A 10,191-nucleotide genomic window follows, 5' to 3' on the forward strand; every position below is an offset into this window, starting at 1 on the left:
TTGTTATAAATATATATAATTGGTGGCCATTTTGAATAAATAATGGGCTTTATTTTGAAATTTTGAAAGCATGTTCTACTGCATTTTGCGTTCGATTATGTAACAAAAACATATATTTTTAATGCTTTAATAACCACAGGCTTTTGATAGTGGGTGAGCTTTATGCTTGTTTTGCTTCACTTCATGCTATAGGAAAGTATATTGAAGGCAGTGGTTTTGATTCCATCAGCATTGAAGCTGATCTTTATTCACCGTCGACAATCCGTCAAATCTTCACTGGAAAGTGGTTTAAGCGTGGTGTAGAGTACCACATCACCAATATAATAGCCTGAAATGCCAAGAACTCCGCAAAAAAACTTCATACGAGACACGACGACATTACTGATATCTTTGAAGAAGTATCTGCAATCTTCTGAGACCAATTTGATGGCACACTTGACCAAGACCTTGGAGAGATAGCACAATTTCTCAGGAATTATATGAAGCAGGTAGAGAGTTTACTTCACCTGATTCGAGCGAGCAGACAGTGAGAGTGGGAGCTTCATCTTGGTGCTCTTGAGAAGCAAGTGAAGTACTACTTTGCTCGTGATCTCTACAAATATGCTCGGCTTGTGCCAGTTTATCTTGCCCAAATACAGTTGCTGAAGAACACTGATCAAGAAACCTGGAAAGCTCTGAAAAGTGGGGATTTCATAGTGACTAAATCAGGCATCTCATTCACAAATCTGTTCGTGGATCAAACATTGGAACAACGTATCAGAGGACTCAAGGTTGCAGGAGGAATTACTGGAATTACACAAAATGAAGATGCACTCAGTAGATTCTTCTTGATTGTTCCTGAGCTAATCAGTTTCATTCAAGAATTCCAAGATTGTTATTGCACCAACGGTGACCATTCAATAAACAAGGAGCATTATCAACTAAGTGGTTCAATACCAGTTCGCATTTTTAACAATAATCAAGGAGGGATCTGTCAAACACTATGGTGAAAACCCCTTCTTGTCACAAAGCTTATGAACATTATGTTACATAGCATCTAATATGGAGGTTCCAGAAACTGCCAAAGAAGACATACTCCTCAGAGATGACAAGGGTATAAAAACATATGTAGAGTTTGTGTCAGAGAGATTAGTTGCATCTACAGCCGAGAAGTCAATTTGGGATCCGATGAAAAAAATAAAGCTGAAGACATTCAGTACGTGTCAGAAGAAGACAAGTTGCAAAGTCGGTAATAAACTGGTCAAGTTAAGAGAAGATCGACAACTGTTGGCAAGGTTTCTTGTAGTTCAGCAATCACGCACTAGTATGATACAGTCTCTAAGTGAGTCAGTAGGAAAATATGAGTTTTCTGTTATCTCCAAGTCACTCTTCTCCTCAGATGGTCTTCTTCTCATCCCAACTGACAAGAGTGACTTTGTCCACGCTATTGAAGAGTACAAAATGGAACCTTCAAGTGAATTTGGAGGGGATCTAGTTATAACCGATGCATCAAACAGAGTGAGGGCCAATACAATGTGTGCATTGTCGATGCAATGGCAGTTGTCCAAGCCATCAAGAAGGATCCATTGATGGTAAATTGCTCCGATTTTGCACAAGCCTTTGTTCGAAGCATCCGTAAAATGATTTCATGAGTATAAAGGAGGAAGAGTTATCTTTGACAGATATATTGACAACTCACTGAAAGCTCAGACACGTGGCAAAAGGTCTGCTGGTGTTGACCCAGTCAAGTTTGACACCAAGGACTCGACTAATATCAAATTAGTACCACTGAAAACCCTGATGGTTCACATTGACACAAAGTCTCAACTAACAGCTCACTTCACGAAAGCTCTACTTCACGAATATTCAGATAGCAGCAAGAATATAGTTGTCGTCTATGGAACCTCAAGGCATTCCAATAAACCAGATGTCTTTGATCCCAATATTGGTGAGCACTCACACGAGGAAGCAGATACCTTGATCCCAATGCATGTATTTGATGCATCCAAGACTGACGGATATAGATACAGATGTCTTCATTTTCTTAATTTACTTGTTTTCAACTTACAACATTCCAGGCAAGCTTCATTTCATCACTGGGAAAGAGAAAGCGAAACGGACAATTGACATACAGCCAAGATGTATAGCAGTTGGAAGCGAGAGAAGTAAAGGACTACTAGGCCTTCATGCTTTTACTGGTGCTAATTGGAGAGGAAAATTTGCCGGTATATCCATGAGTAGGTGGATAAAGCATTATCTAAGCCTTGGATCCAGTTCCGAAGTAGTTGATGTTTTCCGGCAATTCGGTGAGGATTGTTTCGACTTGGGACAGCATGTCAAATGAGCTTGAAAGCTTTGTATCCGCAGTGTATGCCAAGAACAGCAAATGCAGCACAGTAAAGGAACCGAGATGAGAACTGTTCAAATCCAAAAACATTGAAGCTAAAAAGTTGCCACTAACTCTTGGAGCACTAAAACCACACACATTCAGAGAACCAATCTCATATCGCTAATCGGTAAAGGGTACAAACAGCCACGGCCAAACATATCATCGCTTACTGACAATGGATGGGAGAAAACATCAGATGGGACAATTCCCCTTAAGAAATGCCTTAAGCTACCTGCACCTCAGTGTGGGTGCCATGGCAAATGTGCCAATAACTGCTCCTGCCAGAAAAATAACTTGCCATGTACAGCACTTTGCAAATGTACTGACTGTAGTGACACAGTTGATTACAATATAACAAGTCAAGAAGATATTGACTAGGTGACCAGTAGGCCCTGGCTTAAATGCTTATTGATTGGAATTGGAATATTCTGATCAAACCTTGATTCATGTACTGAAAAGATAACTCAAAATGTATAAACTGTGTATGTTAAGTTTATAGATAATATAGTACGATTTAATATGTATTACAGCTACATGTTTGTGACCTACATTGTTAAAATGCTTGCTTCAAATTTAACAAAAACTGATTACAATATGAACCCACCAACTGTTTATATAAATTAATGCCAACCAATTTGTGTACATTTTAACTTCTGTTAAAATTAGCGCAACTTGTTTTAACATTAATTTTTACAGACAGATATTGAGTTCATATAGTAAATAGTGTTGGTTAAATTTTAAGCAACCTTCTTAACAGTGTAGATACTTCAAATGGTCATTCTATGATGAGGCTTCTCTACATCAAAATAATTTGGAAAAAAACAATAGTTTTAGACACGCATACATCATTTAATACCCGAAAAATCCAAAATGGTCACCATTATGAATTTCAAAATGGCGGTCATTTTGAATTTTTCAAATGTCCATTCTATGTCGAGGCGCCTCTACGTCAAAATTGATCAAAAGAATTTGAAAAAATGGTTTTAGGCACTCGTACATTCGATTAATACCAGAAAAAAAATCCCCAAATGGCCGCCATCTTGAAATTCAAAATGGCGGCTGAAGATGTAGTTGAAAAAAATGGCACCTAACTTTTTTGAAATCAGCACACCAGAATTAATAAAGTAGGACAATAAAATCCATTTTGGCACAAAAATCTAGCTGGAATATATATGAAACCGTACTACTAGCTTAATTGGCAAATATTTTACAGACTGTCCAGCTATCCTACTTGTTCGTACCTTTTGGTCTTTGTCCTATTTTTAGTTTTTCCTACTTTTTTGTTTGAAAATGCTACGAATTGCTGTTAAAGTGTGCATATTCCTTGGTTATTATAAAAGTCATTAGTTATGGGAATTATTTAAATTTTTCTTGGCAGCAAGATAGATCTCCCAATTTGTGGCACCATATAATCTCAACATATTAAAATTACACCCTCAAAGCCAACATATTTTCCAATGATTAATATGATTATAATGTACAATGTGTATGTATGACTTCAGAATCTATAATACATTATGGAAAACTTAAATTAATCATGTTAACTCTGTTCTACTGTGCATCAGCATTCCTATGCATGTAAATATGTATATTGATTAATATAGTGTACAGTAATTTGAAATAACTGTATAACGTGACCGTTACATAAGATTCACATTATTTTTGATAGAACACAAAATACATGTACAAACTAAGCACCACATAAAAAGGTGTTTTGAGCATGAATAATGTCGCTACGTACTGTTTCAATCCTACTTTTGTTCTACGTTTTCCTACTTTTGTCCTACATTTTCTGTATTTTCATTACTAATTGTGTCCAACTTTTTCAAAAGAGTGTGCTAGACAGCCTGATTTTATAAAGAAGGGACGGGGCACCCAAACGTAAACATCCCTAATATGTCTTGTCAGAACGGAGACGGGCCAATATGTCAGTATACATAACTGGAGGGCCAAAGATATGGTCCCCACCAACCCACCCTCTGGCTAAGCCAGTTGTGATTTTTTTTTTTTTTTTTGGAATTTCGTGTATGGCTTTGGTTTCATAAATAGGGCAAGTGCCGTATATCGGTTGATTCAAGCAGTGCAGCTATGTAAGAATACACCCCCATAAACATCGCAATCCCACAATCTAAACCACTGCCTGCATAATTTTGGCACAGGCGACTGTATCCTGCTATAGTTTTGTAACCTTTCGTGCATAAAATTATGGTACACTGATAGCATTCCCACACGCCTTGTATTTTAATGTTACTGCTCACGTCCCTCCCTTTTGTTTTTTTTAAACAAAACATTTAACGCAACCCGACCAAAAATAAAGACGCCACGGTTTTAAGCGGGTCGAGGCCGGGTCGTTGCCGCGCATTCTATTCTCTTGTTCCTCGGCATATCGAGATTCCATTAATATAAAAGTCGAACAACAACAACAAAAATTAAGATGAAAAAGAAGAAGAAAAAACTAAACAAACAAGACATTTTAATTTATCAGTTCTGACAAGTAAAACGAGCATAGGATGTTTTAAATGTTCTTTTGGTTGCATTCGACGTTCACTTCCGAGTTCTTGTGCTTCGATAAAATTTACTGAAAGAAAAATGGTTTCGTCGATTTAAATCACGTTGCCATCGTAAATGTACCCTGTAGTGAAATACTTGAATGTCTCCTCTTGTCGGCTTTTTATTTAAACAATGATATTTGTAAATAAATTAAGGCAAAAACGTAATCGGCAGATCGGTTGATTTTGCTATTGACCTATGCGAATTGGCAGCCATTATTGAAAGTTTGTCTAACTTTGCATCACGTGTCACGGTGGGTGTGGTTAACTCGTCATACACAATCAGTATTATAAATTGTAAGATGTTAGTTGTAGTCGACACACGACACGAGACATACTCTCCAACAACATACCTTTATTCTCCACCCCAAGCACAACATCACGTGACCTCACGCACGGTCCACTTCGGGTTACCTACAAAATTATGACCACTAATGTCCGTTTACTCACGTTGGTCCTGAATTGCTAGAAACTACGTGTAATTAAAGTATCCCAGCCTTTCTCCACCCTGTGATAAAAACTTCATGTTTGCGCTTCAGAACAGAACTAACAGAATAGAACTTTATTACGCGAATATTACAACGACATATGAGGAACATACAATAGCAATATTTTACACAATCTAATTAAATTTAGCTCTACTGGTCTACCAGTAGATCTAACAGCATGGCGTGAACTATCATGTCCAGGTGACATTTCATCTATAAATAACAATTTAAATATCGACCAATTACACTTCGCGTCTTATAGCGTTATTCGGGAGCAAACAAATTCTAAAAATATCGGACGAGACTATTTATGCAATAGGCGAACTTGTTGGTCTATTTCAACATTAAAAAACAGAGGGAAAAGTGCAGTAATAAACTCTGGATTGTATAGTAGTATAAACAGATTTTATGGCTATACAATCACGTTTTTTAAATTTTATTTTATATTGAAATTATTTTCCGGCATACTTCGTAATTCACCCGAATCATTTGCATTTCGTATACCCTCGGCATAATCCCGAATGTTTTCAAATTCTTTTCAAATCACTGGCATGATTTTGCAAGTAAGGTTTTGATTGGTCGAATGAAAGGTCAACTGCACATGAGCTCCAATGAGGTGCTGTTAGATCCACAGGTAATAGTAATTAACCAGTGGAGCTAATTTTAATTAGATTGTATTTTACAGTGACAAGACGGGCTAAAGAGGAGATAATAAGATATTGTAGAATAATAATATAATGATAATATATGATAATGTATTATACTGAACAACACAAGAAAGAAACGCGAATGTTAATGTTTTTCTTAAATCAAATTAATTTATTTTAGTATTAAATTTTTTAATGTCATGTAGACATTATAAGCAGGCTGGGGTTGAAAAATGTGATGTTCCAGACGGCTGAATTTGATTAAAATGTTTAGGAAACCGAGTCCTTTCACATAACCTCCCTCCCCCCCCCCCCCCCCCCCCCCCACACACACATTGTACTAACCTATGACTAAATCTAGCAGCCAACTTCAAAGACCAACGGCATGTGCGTTTTGAGAATTATTAAAACATGCTCTTTTTGGGGGGGGGGGGCGCGAAACTGAATATTCTAAACAATACACTATAAGTTGAAGTATAAAAAATGGCTCTGATCTTGAAAAGTTCTTGGTTTGCAAATATTGTATTTAATTTTATGTTTTCATTTAACTTATATTCAATTAATCGTTATATATATAATTCTTTTTATAGGTATGTTGTTAGTGGGCATGTGCAGGTTGTGCTGTCGAATCCAGTGGACGATAAATGCCCATTCATGGCAATGAAAGCAAAGGTGACTCCTTCACAGAGAGCGAGAGACAAGCCCCATGGGTTTACTTGGAGAAAAACAGTGGCACAGTTTACTGTGCACATTGTACCTGTATGGCCGGGTATGATCTTTGTTGTCTAAATACCATAGAAATCATATATGTGTTCTGAATATTTTATTAACAAAATTAACAGGGTTACACAACACTATAGACCACATAAGATATTTACAGCAATGATAATGTATACATAAATCACTTAATATTACATGTAGTACATTTATTGTCAACATTGTTTTATGGTATTTTTTTAAATTATAGTAAAAGTTCATTTATTCTTTTGTTAAACTTTCATTCCTAAATGGATAAAATAAGTGTCTTGCTTTTTTTTAAATAAATATCCTTTGTATCTTTCCTCTTTGAAAATTTTGTTCCAATTAAACTGATATAATAATAGGTATACATTTTTATGTAGCATATACATATATCGAAAGTGTTATTAGTATGCGAACAAACAAGGTTTTACATATATTTTCTTATTGTATTTTAGCTTAGGTGAAGTGTGCAGCCATGTTAGAACACTCTTGTTTAAGATTGAGATGGGTGTCAAGATGGGTATGACTCAAACCAGCTCAGTGGAATAGTACTTTCCGAAAAGAGGTAATTTGAGCAGAAACTTTCAGGGTTGGATATTTTATATTTGACTGATTGCCCGAGGGCTGCAATGTATCTGAAATGTTATAGCCTAGCAACATGTTATGCTAATCTAAATTTTAAAGATATTCAAATTCATAGAGCACTCTTTTACCATGAACTATAGCATATGATAGCCCACTGGGCTTACAACCTTTACATTAGTGTTTGCTGGGTCATATATCTGGTAGGCCCCAGGCATTTTACAAACTATGTTAAGGTATATTGTAGTATTTGGTTAAAATATAGTATTGTTTGTTTTCTTTGATATTGGATTTACAATGTATTCCTCATGTCTTTGTGGGTCATTTATTTTCAGGTAATTCCGACAACAATCACCGACATATTTCACGACATTAAAGGCAAGAGGACAAAGGAGATCCAGACAGTTCAAGCAAGTGGATCTGCAGCTTTACCACCTTCCGAAGATCTACACAAGTTGTTTTTTCTAGTCCCAAATGCTTCTTTTTTCACATCAGTCTCCATACCCGGTCTAACAGATAAAAATCCCCCTATTGATCAGAATCTCCAAACTGCTAAATACCCTACATTGCTAACAAGTTTCAGTGAACCAACTTCAGAAAACAATACCTTTGATTCCTACATGATTACTAAGCAGCAAACTATCAATCTGGAAATGGCAACCAAAAATCAAGCTATCAGTCCCCTTTGGTTCCAGCATAGAAAAGGCAGGGTTACTGCATCTAAAGCACATGATATTTTGACCCGTAGAGAGAGAACATCCCCAGATAATCTCCTAAAACGTATTGTCGGTTATTCAACCTATGATTTATCAAAAAAAAGAGGCGGTGAAGTGGGGAATTGACCACGAGGAAGAATGTAGAATAGACTATTAAACACCAGACTGGGTCACATGTCAATTTTCATTGTAATGCATCAGGCTTTATTATTAACACTGATCACCCATTTCTTGGAGCTAGTCCCGATGGCATGATCAATTGTCAGTGTTGCGGTAATGGTACGTTGGAAATTAAATGTCCTTTCAAACACAGGGACAAGACTGTGCAGGATGCAGCAACAACCGATAAGGACTTTTGTCTAGACACCTCGCTGTACCTTAAAAGAAACCATAGGTTTTACAGTCAAGTGCAGCTTCAGATGTATATTGCTGAATGCCAGTATTGTGACTTTGTTGTTTTCCTTAAGTGTAAACCAGCTCCAAGTATGGTCATAGTAAGATTATCCATTGATGTAGACTTTTGTCAAAGCATGATTACAAAATGTGAGCAATTTGTAAAGAATTTCATAATAAATGAATTGGTTACTTGCGAACTTGAAAACCGGACTGTATCTACATCAAGCATTAAGCAAGTTGACAATGGTGATCAGACATGGTGGTGTATCTGTTCCGAACTGGAATATGGTAGGATGATTAAATGTGACAATGACGACTGTCCCTACCAGTGGTTCCACTACAAGTGTGTGAACATTCACAGAAAGCCTAGGGGAAAGTGGTTTTGTGCCAGCTGTGACTAAATCATAACAACAGCAAATGAAATATGCCAAACTATTTATTTAATTTATATTTTAAAAAATGCAATATATTCTTTTTCTGTTTAAGTTACATTTATTTAGTCTCATTTCATGCAACTAAAAAGGAGAATTACAATATGTACCATTTGAAAGCATAATACAGGTAAAAACCTAAGAAAGAAGTTTTGGTTGTAAATTACATAATGCTGAACAGATTGTGACTATGCTGTCTGCATGTGGAACCATGCATAAACTCGTGCTGCTACTCAAAATATTAGTTTTTCAGTCTTTCAATGGCTCGTTCCACATGTATCCGCACATTTGCTATTTTTCTGGTCTGCTCAACCTCTCTGGCACTAAGTTGTGACTTTCCCCTAGTGAAGGCTGGTATTACTAGTGTTGCATTACGGTTTGCTAAATCTTCTGCTATCAGAAATCCTCTGTCTGCTAAAACTTGATCCCCATATTCCAATTTATCCAAATAACCACTTCTCCGAGTAATAACTTTATCCGATGTCCTACCCCAAAAGCCCGTGATACATAAGAAATTGCCCCCGTTGGTGTTATAGACACAAGAAATTCAATGGTGTTGTTATGTTTATAATTTGACCATGTTTGAGCCCTAGCTGTAAGTTGACCGGGTCTCTGAATAAAAACTTCAAAACAAGCAATGATGCTCACACATTTTGGGTAGGTTATTTTAATAACATTAGGCATGTTTCTTATCAGACTGTCTTTTATCAGGCCACTGAAGCAGAAATGAAAGTTTTTCTGCTAATTTTGGCAGTCCCTGGTTAAGAATGTCGGATATTGTGGTCACAGACACACTGAACCTATACGCCAAGTCCTGGTGCTGGAGATTCAACCTAAGTTTCATTATTATACACATCATTACACATGTTGGGCTTAGAACTTTGCACGCTGGAAGTACCAGGGAGCAAAATGACAGCAGCCATACAAATAGAGCTTTTGACTGTAGACCTGTATAAAACTGAATTCTTTGATCACTGGATGTCATCTGCTCCTCAAAACTCAGTCGACTTTCATTCTGTTTTAAAATCGCATTCTCTGTTTTGAAGTCTCCCTAACTCTTCATATAGCTGCTGGTTTTCTATTCGCAGGGCAGCAATTTTTTTAATACAGCCACTGTGTGTGTCGACATGTGGCTGCAATTCTGAAAAAAGAAATGTATGTTAAGGGATTGATAAAAGTAATACTTCAGTATTATGCAAATCCTAAAATACACCTCAAAATACCTATTATACATTGTATATTATTCTACATTTTCACCATTTTGTTAATAAAT

General features: G+C 36.6%; 1 protein-coding gene across 7 annotated transcripts in view; it reads right to left on the reverse strand.

Annotated features, from left to right (window-relative positions):
* The window catches only part of LOC121382737 (probable uridine nucleosidase 2), a 36,366-nt gene that overhangs the window by 24,568 nt on the left and 1,607 nt on the right, over positions 1 to 10,191 (reverse strand). Inside the window, exon 1 of one of the 7 annotated variants that reach the window (XM_041512304.1) lies at positions 5,271 to 5,319. The exons of 5 other annotated variants lie outside the window; for them this stretch is intronic. The gene's annotated coding sequence lies outside the window, so the exon portion shown is untranslated. Of the gene's footprint in view, positions 1 to 5,270; positions 5,320 to 10,191 lie in introns of those variants that run through there. One more of the 7 variants, XM_041512307.1, reaches the window with a different exon arrangement.

This window comes from Gigantopelta aegis, chromosome 10, assembly GCF_016097555.1.
Source record: "Gigantopelta aegis isolate Gae_Host chromosome 10, Gae_host_genome, whole genome shotgun sequence".
Taxonomy (NCBI): domain Eukaryota; kingdom Metazoa; phylum Mollusca; class Gastropoda; order Neomphalida; family Peltospiridae; genus Gigantopelta; species Gigantopelta aegis.